Genomic DNA, 13,948 nt, shown 5'->3' with positions numbered 1-13,948 from the left:
CAGATAGTCCAAGGAGAGGTTGGAGGGTCTTGCTGGCAGCAACCGCGTGATCCGTGACGGGGCTGGAGAACGTCAGAGCGAGACGGCGAGAGACGAACCGTAATCAGGTAAGTTCCACAAGAAGACAAGGTCCTGGAATGAATACGATAGGTGATGGTAAAACTAAACCTGTCGAGAAACAGACACCAACGGGCCTGTCTGGAGTTGAGCCGCTTGGCTGAACGGTGGTAGGCCAGGTTTTTGTGGTCAGTCCACACAATAAACGGTTGTTCTGCCCCCTCCAACCAATGTCTCCATTCCTCCAGTGCAAGCTTGATGGCCAGTAGTTCTCTGTTGCCGACGTCGTAATTACGTTCTGCAGGACTGAGTTTTCTTGAAAAGAAGGCACAGGGTTTGAGTTTGCCAGATGGTGATTCACGCTGGGATAATACAGCCCCTACCCCAGAGTCCGAGGCGTCTACTTCAACAATAAATTGTTTGTGAGGGTCAGGTTGTATGAGGATGGGAGCTGAGGTAAACAGTTCTTTAAGTTTATGGAAAGCAAAGTCGGCTGCATTGTTCCAAACATAAGGAACCTTGACAGAGGTAAGTTGAGTGAGTGGGGCTGGGATACTACTGCAATTTCTTATGAATCTCCTATAAAAGTTGGCGAAACCCAGAAACTGTTGTAGTTTTTTGCGAGATTGGGGAATATCCCATTCAGACACGGCTTGTAGTTTTGAAGGGTCTGGTTTGATTTGGCCAGCCTCGAGAATGTAACCCAAAAAAGCTACAGAATCAACATGGAATTCGCATTCGCAATGTCCGGCCATCCCGCCTCAACTGCCAAAATCCGGAAGTCTATGATGTGGTCGCTCACCGGACGGTTACGCTGCTTAAGGCTGAGTAACCGGAGAACGTCAGAGCGAGACGGCGAGAGACGAACCGTAATCAGGTAAGTTCCACAAGAAGGCAAGGTCCTGGAATGAATGCAGAGACAAAGCAGTTTAGTCGAGAGCATGAGACAGGCGAGGGCAAGAATCAAAGAGAGGCCAGGAGATGCACCGTAGGAGTACAACGAAATAGCGTCGGTTACAGGTCCGTGGTCTCCTTAAGAGGCTGCTGGCTGACGAGGATGATGAGGCGCAGCTGGAGGCATCAGGTGGAGCTGATGAGGGGGAGGGGTTCGTCGGAGGCACCGTGACACTCAGCTTTGTAATCTAAGTTTATTTTCATGCTTGTATATCCCCTGGCGTTTACTTTGAACAATTGATGTATAGTTTATTGTTCCTTGTTCTTTTGCTGAGAGTCACCTTTGTTCTGAATCGATTAAAAAAATAATAATAATATTAGCCTTCTCAGGATCAGGTGACTTCTGAGGTTTTGCCTGCCGTGAATAAAAAACATGGGGGATGTTCGTTCATTTTTCAGTAGAACATCCCACAAAACAAGATATTTTAAGGAATAATCTTTATTTTGACAACATTTCTAGCGAGAAATATACCATTTACTTTCAGAAAGCTCTCATAAAAAGGCAGTTTTTAGTTTGCTTTTTTTGGGCTCTAAATCTAAATTTTTGTGGGTCATGTGATTGACAGGTTTCCTAGCAGGAAGGACCCAAAATATAGCAGACATCACCTGGATTTTTGATGTGAATTTATCACTATTGGATTTATAAACACTTTTTTTTGATACATTTTCTAGCGAGAAATATACAGTTGTTTTCAACGTTATCTAGCTTCCGATTGTATTCGATACCTATATATTTTTTTCTACGTACATTCCTTCAGGTCCCTCAACAAAATTGTATCAGCGGAACGATTTTATGTTGCTATGGCGGTAGTTACGGACGCTACCGGCAAACCGGGAGGAAGCTGCGGTTACTTTGCTGTTGTTATTGTGTCAAATTATTATTCATTTTTTTTCGAAAACAGCTTTTCAAAAGAGAAATGGAATTAGATTTCACAAACCAGAGCACAATACCTCACTAAAACGGTTGATTGACTAATCTTAATTCCACAATTTACAGGACTTGACCACGTGACTACCCATAAGTCTTGCCTACGGAAGTAACGTTTGTTTTGGGGGGAAACGCCATTTTGATTATTCATACTAACTTTTGATTCATTTTAAATGCTTTATTGACATTCTAGGTTTACCACTTGGTTTATGTTTGATTCCAAAATTTTTCTTTTAGACATGCAATTTTTTTGATCTGTCTTTGAAATTCTAAAGATAATACGTCTTTATAATTGCTAAATGGAGGCAATAAAAAAGGCAAATGACAACCTGGAAGAACAGAGAGAGTTTTGTTTTTACCTCAAATATACATCCAACTATCTAGGTTGCACAATACATCTCCATGCATTACATATTTGCTTATTTCATTATACTTAATACAAAAAAAATTAAATCATTACCTATTGAGTATGTATTATTATAATTTGAGGTATGATCATTTGCAACTGCCATAGCTGTGACAATCCAACACAAAAAACGGATATCTGTTTCAATTTTTTTTTTCCTTCCATGTTTTTTCTTGTAAATTTTTGTTTATATTTTTATAACAAATGTGTCCTGCCTCTATGGTATATCATACATGTGTGCATGTTTGGCAATAAAACATGTAGATCACACCCTTTCATTTTACATTTTTATTAACAATTAGAAAGCAGTACACAAACAACAATGATAATTTAAAAGGTCAATCTGATCAACAGTAGGGGTGTGCCAAAATAACAATATGGTGATATATCGCGATATTTAACCCAGGATTGATTCTCGATTCGTCTTCATCAAGTATAGGCTCCGTGCACGTAACTAAGGAGTTCTACTTCCGCCGCCTTGAGTGTGAGGCCGACCATTTCCGGTTTGCGACTTCTATAGCAGCGACACGGCAGATTTTGATTGCGAAAGATGGCATATTTCACCCGTTGTCTACAAGGTCTCCCGAAAATCGACGTGAACGACATCTACAGGATTGTCGACCAGTGCGTGGTTACATGGGCAAAATATCGTGTCGATAAAATATCGTGTCGAAAATACCGGAAGGTAAATGTGTCCCGCTGTAAACATACCTTTGCTGTCACATATATTTATGCAGCAGCTCTGTAATATACGAGGCGATCTTCCAAACGTGCTTTTATTAATGTTATGAATATTATGAAGTGCCTGTTCGCTCATCATTTTATATTTAATCCTAGTGGTCAGTGCTTTTTTTGCGGAAAAAGTACGGAGCTGGAAGAAGAACCCAGTGTTAGGCTAACAACACGGGCTAACAACATTAGCCTTTTGATGGACACAAAATCCAGGACGAACCATGTGGGAAACGCTGCAATCTGCATCCTGGCTGCACGTAAATGTCTGGGAATAACATCAGCATTTATTTTGTCAGGGCACAACTAGAAACACAATTCCGTGTGATTTTTTGAGCAGTTTCTAATGACTGAGACGGCTGTGTAAGCTGGCGGCTCGAGCTCTGCTCTGTTCTGGTGAGTCCGGCAGCCGCTAACCCAGAGCGGCGGGTCGGCTCGCAGTCCGAATTCTCACACGTAACAAAACAACAAAACGCACACGTAACAAAGCACCCTCCCTTCAAACACATTAATAAATCCAGCTGCTCTGCTCAGAGAGGTTCACTCGGTCCACTGGCACCGGAGCCCGAACGCAGAGCTCGGTTGATGCCGGGTCCAGACGTCAGTGGACACGCATCCCCCCCGCATCTCCCTCGTGAGGGGTGAAAGAGAGGGGAGAGCCAGCGGGGCGAGAGCAGAGCGGCTGGTTGGTCCTGTATGCGCTCCAAAGCTTTCTCTCAGCGAAACACCATCTATGCATGACGTAAACCAGAGCAGTAGCGACACACGATCGGAATGACCGTTTACATGAACAACGATCGGTATAACCCAGCTATCTCGATCGGAAAGAAATTTTGATCCGAACGAGTCTGACCGGGGCAGAATATTCCGAACGGTGTGTTTACATGACGTATTTTCTTTCCGATTGCTGCAAATACGAAACACGACTCGTCTTGCTAGGGGTGAAGTCCTCCCGCCGTGTTCACGATCCATTCGGCTCTCACCGACACATATACTGGAAAGCTTTGAAATCTTATAGTACTGTTGTCCTTTGACAAATTTGCACACGGGTACACAACAATGTCGTGATGTCTTTGTCACGCGTTGAAACACCAAACGCCTGTCTTTTACCCGAAATCCGCTCCTATTTACTCAAAACTAGCAACTCGACAAAACTCCCCACAACAATAACACGACCAACAGGAAGTTGTCAGCCTTACACTCGAAACACGGAAGTTAACCGGAAGTTCTATCGTGCACGTAGGCTATTGGCCTTTTATTTATGTTTGGAGACCCTGTAAAACGTTATATTAATCATCCTTTAGTGAGACGATTCTTCGGAGGGTCGATAGGGGGCGCTCATTCCAAGATTGGCTGTCGCAGACGGACGAAGAAGAGTACACAGTCAAACAAAAATGGTGGACGGGAAAACAAGGAAAACAGTGAGAGCAGCAAGTTAAAAGACGCGCCGGCAGCATTGAAGCTGCATCACCCAGAGCTGTCTGAGAAAGCCGAGGCCGTTGCTGGCCTGAAGCCGACACAGCCCGGCGCGGATACCTTTTTCCAGGCAAAGCTAACACCATCTTCTGCGAGAGCAGAGACGATGACAAACAGGATTTCTGTTTTTAATGTAAGAGTGGCTCCGTCCCTGCAGCGAGGTGGAGAACAAGAGATTTCGTTTTTTATTGAATGCATTAGAGCCACGCTTTGACATTCCCCCTCGGAAATACTGAAAAAATGATTCCTGCACTGTACGCCCAGACCAGAGCTATGGTTGAGATGGCGCTGGAAACAAAAGAGTCGCATCCCCCCCTTCTCCTGAAAAGGTAGACGAGCGGCGTCTTGACACTAAAAAGCCTGTGGTTCTCCAGAAAAACATGAACATATAAACATACATCACATGCAGGTTTTCCCCAAACGTTTTGTTCAGATGCTTACTTTTAGATGCACTTTGTTCATGTATTTTATCCCTGGTAATTTATTTTGAAGCAACTAACGTCTTAAAATATTTAAAGGAAAGTTTCGATCTACTTGATTTTATTTTTCTGGGAGAATTTGATTTTTGTTTACACCACATTAGTACTAATTTGTGTCATTTATTTTTAACAAAAACACCATGATTTGTTCACAGAATTAATATCTGATTTACAGCTATTTTTTTAAATAATGCAATTGCTATGGCTTTGTTTTATCAACATCACCAGCCATCCAACCTTCAACATGAGTATTACTGATTTCAGCAATGTTACACAAAGGTCTGTTATTCATTACACCAAATAGGACACAAGTTGTTAATTATCATTGTGTTTAAAAAAAAATAAATAAATAGGGAAATATTTTCCAAAAAACAGTTTGTCAAGATCTTCTTTCTTAACGTTTGATATATCTTGAGTTGTTAGAGACGACATATATCGATTATCACATTATCGCCATATCGTGATAGTATCGTTATCGTGAGCAATGTATCACAAGTCGTATCGTAAAGTACCCAGTGATTCCCAGCCCTTATCAACAGAGGTGCCTTTGGGGTTTATTTTTTGGTGTATTTAAAAAAAAGTATTTAAAAAAAATTGAAATAGTCCTAAATATAATAAATCTTTTGGTGGGTCATAAATCCTTAACAACGCAAGGAATGTAATTATAAAAGCCACTTTTGATCAATAGCTGAATATCTAATGGTTTCTCTGCATTTGATTTAGAGGTTGAATTAAACTTTTCTTTATTTTGCAACCTCATTTTTTGGTTTAGTGCTTTGATTTTTATACTGTTTTTTTAGGGAAAAGGCACAGTTCATCGGGATATGCCAAAGCCATGAGCACTTGGATGACTGAGCAGCAAGCATTCCTCAAAAGAATACAAGAGTCCCAAAACCGGTGGGTTGAGAAACAACAAAGAAGACTGCAGAGGGATCAGCGTCTCCTCAAACAGTTTGTGGAAGAGAGTTCATGGGCAAATGAGCGCCTTGTCACCCAACTTTTGGATGGTCTAAGAACCATCATCCGTCCACCTCCTCCTCCACCAGTAGCTCTGTATTCTTCCCAGCACTCCTTCACAAACTACAGCGGGTCGGCTAACTATAGCCAAAACACGTCGCACTACAGCGACAACTCAGAGTACACCTTGCATGATCTGAGTTAAATATGGGTTCAACTGTTACTGTCATAATCATTTTTTTTAGACATTGCACAATTTCCAGAACATTGCTGCTAATAGTTTCATTTAAGAATTGCACATTTTCATTGCTGCTGATATTTAAGGCTTTGTATGTTTACGTTTACACTTACATGGAAATGTGACATTTTGATCACTTTACCTTCTCCTGATTGTTGAAATGCACATTTTACAAATTGTTTTGGACGAAAGAGCTAAATGTCCTTTTGACACTTTATATTATGTTTATATTTTTTTATACTGTTACATTTTTTTAAAGTTATTGTACAAAACACTTGTTTAATTTAAATAAAGCGTACTTTTAGGGGTCACTAGCAGTGACACCATATTTTTTGCACTGCTGTAGCATTGAAGGACCAACAGCAAATATGTAAAAACAGGAATCCTTTGAAAAATTGTACATTTCTTTAAATTTTATTTCATTAAACATTCATTTGAAGCACAAAACAACGCTCTTTTTCTTTTTACTGATATGTACCAACCTGAATATTTACACCCTCGATTGCATTTGTGAATACACTAAAGAACTCCAAAGAAAGTAAGGTTGACATTTTTTTTAGTGAATAAAAAAGCCAGAAAGATTTAGTGTTGGTGCCTTGTCCGGAGTGGGACTGCAGCGGCCATATAGGTAGTCAAAGCCTCTCTTGTGCTGCTGCCACCACTACTGCACTGTGGGTTAACTGGCTGGTTGGGCTGTGGAAAATGAACTGTCCGATCACGGGCCCCTTCCAACCAGCTGCTGCTGGCATGCTCCCGTTCCTTCTGACAGAAGTTGTGCAGTGCACAGCAGGTGGCAATCATGGTTGGCATGAAAGTGAAATGCGAAATATAAATGTGAAATATAAGTCACTTCTCTTCAGCAGAACCCTCCACCTTGACTTTAACAAACCAAAAGTCATCTCCACTCCCACCCTGACTGAGATTAGGTAGCTGTTGAAAGATTCCTGCTCAGGAGTCAGCAGTGGGGAGTTTGAGTATCCCTTGATCAGCCAGTCAAGAAGTGGGTAAGCAGGGTCTCCTACAATCAGGAAATTGGTGTCTTTATCCAAAATGGTCTTGATTCCCTGTTACAGAAAAGGGAAATTACTAGTTATGGTGGACATGTTTTTGCAAGCATACATTTTAGGCTGTTCCATCAAACAAAAACAAAAAAACAAATGTTTTCTTACCTTGGGTAAGAGATGAGCCCTTTGGAAAAGATCAGAATGCCAAAGGGCATTTGCATCATGTGCGCTGCCTGGCATTTTACAGCTGATGTTCCAAAAACTGCATGGCAGGGACGAAGGAAATAGGTGAAACACATGTAACATAGCTTTATTATGCAAGAGATGTTCTTAAAAAATAAAAAAATTAGATACATATATGGTATGTAGAGAATATTTATTTTTACCAGAATTGGTCGTCAACAACAGCCTGGAGTATGTAGGATGGCCATCCTTTACGATTAACAAAGTCCTTGTAGCCGTCTGAAGGAGGAAGAATCTATAAAGCCTACAAATGCACAAAAGTTAAATGCGTTTTAGAATGCAGACAGATTGAGAATAACAAAGAGTTCTGCATGAAAATGTTATCATGGCGGCCGAATCTCCTACCCCTGGATGCATGGATTCGTCGACAGCTGGGCTGCCCACTTCCTCCGGACCATATTCAAAGGTGCACACCGTTGCATCTGTAAAATGATTCCCCATCTTGTCCATAGTAAATCAACTGGAAGAGGAGAAAAATTATTGGAGCAAAGGTCAGCTTTGTCCTCCGCATGAGAATAGAACGTGAATAGAGTTCGGTTCCCATAGATGGATCCTCAACACAGATGGTTTAAATCTGGTCCATGGCATAATTTACTGAGCTGCACACAAAAAGTCCGGTCTCTTCACACAAGGAAAGGGGGGAGGTTTGCCTATGCTCTCATAAATTTATCTAAAGGAATGCAGAAAAGGCTGAGCCTTTAGAGTCACTACACACTGAAGATTAAAACTTCAACGTAATAAGAATAAGACAGAAAACATATATTTCTTCAATTCCCTCTCTTGAGCTCACGAAGTGAGATCACAAAAAGTCATTACCACATCACTCAATAACATAACATTTCAACAGGTCCACATGACCTGACAGCTGTGGTCGCAACCCCTCACAATCTGTAACACAAAATCAATGTGATTAAATGAGCATTTCAAAGGAGGTAGGTGACCCATGAGTGTGCAAGCGAAAAACCTGTCGGAGCATTCTTTGACCTTCTTTGAGAAACTTTCAGTGAGCGGTCGGACAGGAAAATTCTTGCGACGATCTGTGCCCCTCGGCAGCCATCCCTAAGGATACTCATGCATCACCAGACCTTACCTTGGCACAATTTTGTTAATATAAGTTACATAGAACAAGAAATAAAGTAGCAAATAAAGAAAATAAGCAAATTCAAATTAAAAAGTAAAAAAGATAACACTTCATGTAAAGAAATGGAACACCTGAAATTAAGGGGGGAAATGGAGACATGTTAAGGCAGAACAAAATCACACAAGTTGATCTCACAGCCGGGGAGGTGAAAAGGGATCACTGACAGGTAACATGGCATATTGTCTGTGCTCCCGATCCCTTTCTCCCACCACCTTCTCTATGAGGCGTGTCATAAGTGATCTAATGCAGGGAATACAACAACAACCACATAGAGTGAGAATAGCTGCAAAAACTGCTACTGCAACAAGGATGGAGGAAGTCAAAGTTTTCCATGGACCAAACACTTTCATCCAGTCATCCCACATGGATATATCAACTCCCGAATGTTCCTTCATTTTCTTATTTAATGTGCGCATACCTTCAATAGCCACCCATCAGCCTGCGTATTATTGGGGATAAAAGTACAACACTGATCACCAAAAATACCACAAACACCAGATTTCTCCGCCAGTAACATATCTAATGCAATTCTGTTTTGGAATGCCATTAGGGAGGTAGCCTTTAGATAGATAGATGATTTTATTAATCCAACAATGGGGAAATTTCATTTATCTGTGGCAGCAAAAACGACATTCAGAAATAATCTAATAATATAACATCAAAAAAGGACATCACAAATGACATTCATATTAAATTATTAAAAAATATTATTAAAATTATTGTGAAAATTATTATCAAAAATGAGATTATTATTAAATAAATAAATATTTAATACAGCTGCAAAAGTGTAAAAAACATGTGGTCTGCAAAACATGTGATCAACTGTAAAAAACATGTTTTTGTTAGGAGTTATCCATATGAAAATCTCAAAGCCTGCTTTTACTTGATCAATCAATTTATACTCATTTGGGACGCCTTTAGGGACACCAAGACAGTCGATGTATGTCGGATCATTCTGGCCCATCCAACCCATTTCACGCTTGGACCATCTCCAAGTAGGCTGTTGGGTCAGCGGGGCCGCGACACCTGTCAAATCTATCGGTCGAATAAAAACGGGTAAGATCAAAGTGACCAACGCACATCGTCCGGCCGCATTCACGGGTAATCTGTCAAATATTTGATTTCCACCACACCATATCCATATGTCTGCTCGTGAGTGTGGCTGGAAGTCAGTCAGGGCTTGTGTCTCATTTACACCAATCGTCAGTAACTTTACCTATAAATCTACTACCATTTCCATAACTTAACTCGAAACATGAGAAATCTGAGGGGCAACACTTTGGTCAAAAACAGGCTTACTTTTATCACTGGGGGCCAGAGGGTAATATTGATCCAGTTTCCGACAGTCTGGGCTAAAAGGAGTTCTGTTAGTCATTAAATCAGCCACAAATTCTGCTGGAACTGCTGCGGGAACCACACGCTACAAAGGACAGTGGCCCATACACACAACAAAGTCTTCTCTTATTGAATTTGCTGCTTTTTCAACCATCAGCAACCAGTTGTTGGCTTCCCCACTGGTGCCTGTCACAATCTGGAACCAACTATCTGTGGAAGGAGTTCCTTCTATGCTTTTTACCTGTCTGGCCGGACCGAAACCTAATCTTATCCGTATGAGGGTGGTGGTGGTAGCGTTAAGGTCTGGACAGAACATAACCTGCCAACACGGATCTATTCCATTCGCCTGTGCACAGATGAGCAATCGTGAGCAAATAGTGATATATCCCTGTGTAGGGGTAGGGAAAGGTTGACCAATGGTGTTAACACGGAAGGTAAAAAACTAATCTGAAACAGTAAAGTTGGAAATTATTCTGGACCACTTTTGAGCCTGGGATGTCCACCCATAGGTCCCTTTCTATCAAAATGATTCTGCTGTGGATCTAAATATTGATCCCCATCCTCCATCCCCCAACAATCCCCGCATGTACCAGTGATAACCCCGCCACTCACTTGCCGTTCCCCAGTGGTTATGTTTAAAATTCCCCCTTGGTGTTATTATTAACACATCTATTGTCTGATTGGGATTGTAACAAAAATATAGGAATCCTAACGGGGGCGCAAGAGAGCCACACATGAGTTCTTCAGCTTCCCTGGTATAAGTCCAGACCTCATAAAACACATTTCTCTTCATTCTCTCATTACCTGATATTGGTTTTTCAGTTTTAAGAGTAGGAGTGTTGGATCTAAAACTAAACCAACACTTCTTAACTATATGTATGCTGAAAGAAAGGACGCGGACTCGAGGAATTCCTTTCACGTGGAGAGCAAAGTAAAGCTTGTACTCAGACAACACACTAGTTTCCTGTGAGTTTTGCAAAGCTCTGCTCCCACCTTTATTAGAATCTGGGCATTACCTAACATACAACATGTGATTTTCATTTCTAAAGGGTAAGGGGTACAAACATACACACACACACATATGGTTTACAAAAGTTAGGAAACCAATCTGAACATTTCTTGACATCGTCAGGAAGCTAAACAAAACATCCCTTGTGATTGTCTGTTCACCGCTGTAGATTAGGCCGATTTTTGCACATTTAAGGTGAACAGCTGTCGCCGGGTCAATACAAAATCATTTACTGCATTCCCAGGATCACGTTCCTTGCAGAAAAACAATAAACACACTTTATCTATAGATAACACAACAACACAAAAGTTCTGAGAACATATGGGATAACATATGTACAAATTTATTCTAACAAGGAGCCCTAGTGGGACCACTAAGGTCAACACCCCTTAACCCAAAGCGCAAAAAACAATAACAAAAATACAGTGAGATCCCCTATTGTCCGTTGCCCTCTCTTGGACTGGGGGAATGCCAGGGGAATTTTTAAATCTTGTGGCAAGCATGTGTACTGCAAGCGGACACCTTTGTACTGAAATGCGAATAGGTGTCTGCTACTTTCATGTAATGGAATGCAAAAGAATGCGTTTGCCAAATCAATGACAGTGAACCACACACATTGTGGGGTTAAAGTTGACAGAATGCGGTGTGGATCAGGCACAGGTAGGACTGGAGTAATGGTTGCGTCATTGACAGCCCTTAAATCATGTGCCATGCGATAAGTTTTACCATCTACTTTTAAAACCGGTCTCAAGGGAGTACATCATGGAGAATGTAAATGTTCAGTTACACTGGAGTTCCACAGCCCAGTCAGAGTTTCCTCCATCCCTTCATCTGCATCCTTGACCCAGCGGTACTGTGGTCTGAAGACCTGTGCTCCTGCAGTTACCTGAATCTCCACCGGGGGAACAGTGGAGCATGAACCCGCTCCTGTTGCTGTTGCATAGGAAACATATGTCTTGTGCCCCCACTCTTCTTGTCTTTTCTGGATCTTAAATTATATTGGAGTCTTCCTACCTGCGTCAAATCCTGATTGGTGGCAAGGACATGTGGTTGGTGTGGAGTGTATTTGTCCTCCTCCTCCTCCTCATTTCTGTCAAATTCAACTTTCATGTTTATTTTGAATCCTTCTTTGGTCACTCTCCGTAAAAAATAATTTGTAGAGGGCGCCACCTCCTTCTTGTTTTCAAATTATCCTACCGCGCAAAATTAGCTCCTAATGTAACACTGTTTTTTCGTCCGCCATTAGGTGTCCCAGGCCAAAACAGACGCAAAACCCTCCGTTTGATGAACGCTTTGTTCAAGACCGACAGGTGAACCTATTAATTTTTATTTATACTGTTTTCGTACATCACAATGTCACAGGCCAACAGACACCCCTCCGTTTTCTGAACGCTTTGTTCAAGGGCTAAAACGGGTGAACCTTATTACACTTCCGACTCCAATAACTGGGGTATGATTCGCCGCCCACTCACTCGAAATCTCCTTAATTTAATTTATTTAATATGCAGAATTCATAAAAGGTTCCTACTTACAGTACTATAAGTGAGGCCTCAGGAGACGTCGACCATTTGGAGGCGGTCCCCGACTTTTACGCCGAAATTCTCAGGGAAATACGTAAAATTCACCACAATAATCCGGTCCGGTTCGGTCCGCGTTCCCCCACTCACGTCCGGGGTCACCAAGTTTGTAGGAAAAAATCTGTTCGCTTTTCAGATCTTCCCATGTGTGTTCAAGAAATCGGGAGAGATAAAAGCAGACCAGGTTTCGACCGGATAAAGATACAAAATGTTTTATTTCCCTAACAAAAGTTTTAAAACAAATTAAAACCGATATCTGGGTTCTCAAAGATTAAGCTGCAACCTAATAAAGAATAAGATGTAAAAACATAGATTTCTTCAGTAAAAAACTGTAAATGAAGTTAAGCAATACGATTCCCTATTTTTTTTTAATGGAGCAAAAATTGTGGAAAATCCTGGAATATCTTTAAAAGTTCAAAGATTTGAAAAAAAAGTCAGAGAATGAAAATGAATAAGCAAAAAAAAACATTGTAAATAACATTGTAAACATTGTAATAGTAGAATGGCTAAAATAAGTTAAAGTTTATAGGAGTTAAGCATTAAAGCTGAAATTGTTGAAAAAAATCGCTGAACTGTTTAAAATTTGAAGATGTTTCTGAAGAAACACAATGTTTGAGAGTATCATATTGGTAAAGCTACATGTTCTAAGTTGATAGAAAATCCACTTTTTTCAAAATGGCAGCTTTTCTATTGATTTCATCTCCATAGCAACCATTTTATGTCTGGGTCGCCTGGGGATGATGAACAAATCGACGTCAGTTTCAGACTAATCGGAAAAGGAAACCTTTGGATGTCCTTAGCAGTTTATTTGCTAACCACGCCCACATTCCTTATATGTCCAGATCCAGTGAATTTCAATATGTTCAGTTCCAGCCATGGATGAAGTTTATTGCAATATTTACTTCAGATTTTGTCATAAAATGGCCACCAAACAGTAGATTGTGTTGACATCCCATAATGATTTCTAAACGTATTTTATAGTCCAAAGCCTTTTGATCATTTTAATGTTTGAACGGTGTCTCTAGCTACAAGTATGTTGAAGTTATAATGGTTGAAAGAGACAAAGGTCTGCAAGGATTCTCCATGTATTTCAATGTAGCACAAATCTTGGAAAATCCTGGAATATCTTGAAAGGTTCTAGGATTTGAAGGACCAAAAGTAATAGCTGAAAGGATTAAGCTGAAAGATCTGAACATTGTAATAGTAAACTGGTTAAAATGGGTAAAAACTGAAGTTTAAAATCGCCTCACATTTAGGCACAAAATGGCCGCCAAACCGTAGTTGGTGATGTCATCCCATAATAATTTCAAAACTTATATTGAAGTCCAAAGTCTTGTGAACAGTTTAATGTTTTAACGGTGTTTCTAGCTAAAGGCATGTTGAAGTTATAATGGTTGAAAGAAACAAAGGTTTCA

The 13,948-nt window shown here is 40.7% G+C and overlaps 2 long non-coding RNA genes across 2 annotated transcripts; one reads left to right on the top strand and one right to left on the bottom strand.

The window, feature by feature from the left end:
* The first annotated feature begins 4,145 nt into the window (after positions 1 to 4,145).
* On the top strand, positions 4,146 to 6,674 carry LOC144993920 (uncharacterized). Its single transcript, XR_013657218.1, has 2 exons — positions 4,146 to 4,879; positions 5,830 to 6,674. It is a non-coding gene; the product is annotated as an uncharacterized LOC144993920 (long non-coding RNA).
* Positions 6,675 to 6,682: 8 nt separating this feature from the next.
* LOC144993921 (uncharacterized) lies at positions 6,683 to 7,950 on the bottom strand. Its single transcript, XR_013657219.1, has 4 exons — positions 7,817 to 7,950; positions 7,615 to 7,715; positions 7,394 to 7,490; positions 6,683 to 7,288 (listed from the first exon to the last, which is right to left on the bottom strand). It is a non-coding gene; the product is annotated as an uncharacterized LOC144993921 (long non-coding RNA).
* Positions 7,951 to 13,948: the final 5,998 nt, after the last annotated feature.

Source organism: Oryzias latipes, chromosome 1, assembly GCF_053564925.1.
Source record: "Oryzias latipes strain Hd-rR chromosome 1, Olatipes_Hd-rR_3.1".
Classification (NCBI taxonomy): Eukaryota; Metazoa; Chordata; class Actinopteri; order Beloniformes; family Adrianichthyidae; genus Oryzias; species Oryzias latipes.
The sequence above is the reverse complement of the archived record's forward strand: the minus strand, read 5'-3'. Positions and strand labels throughout refer to the sequence as shown.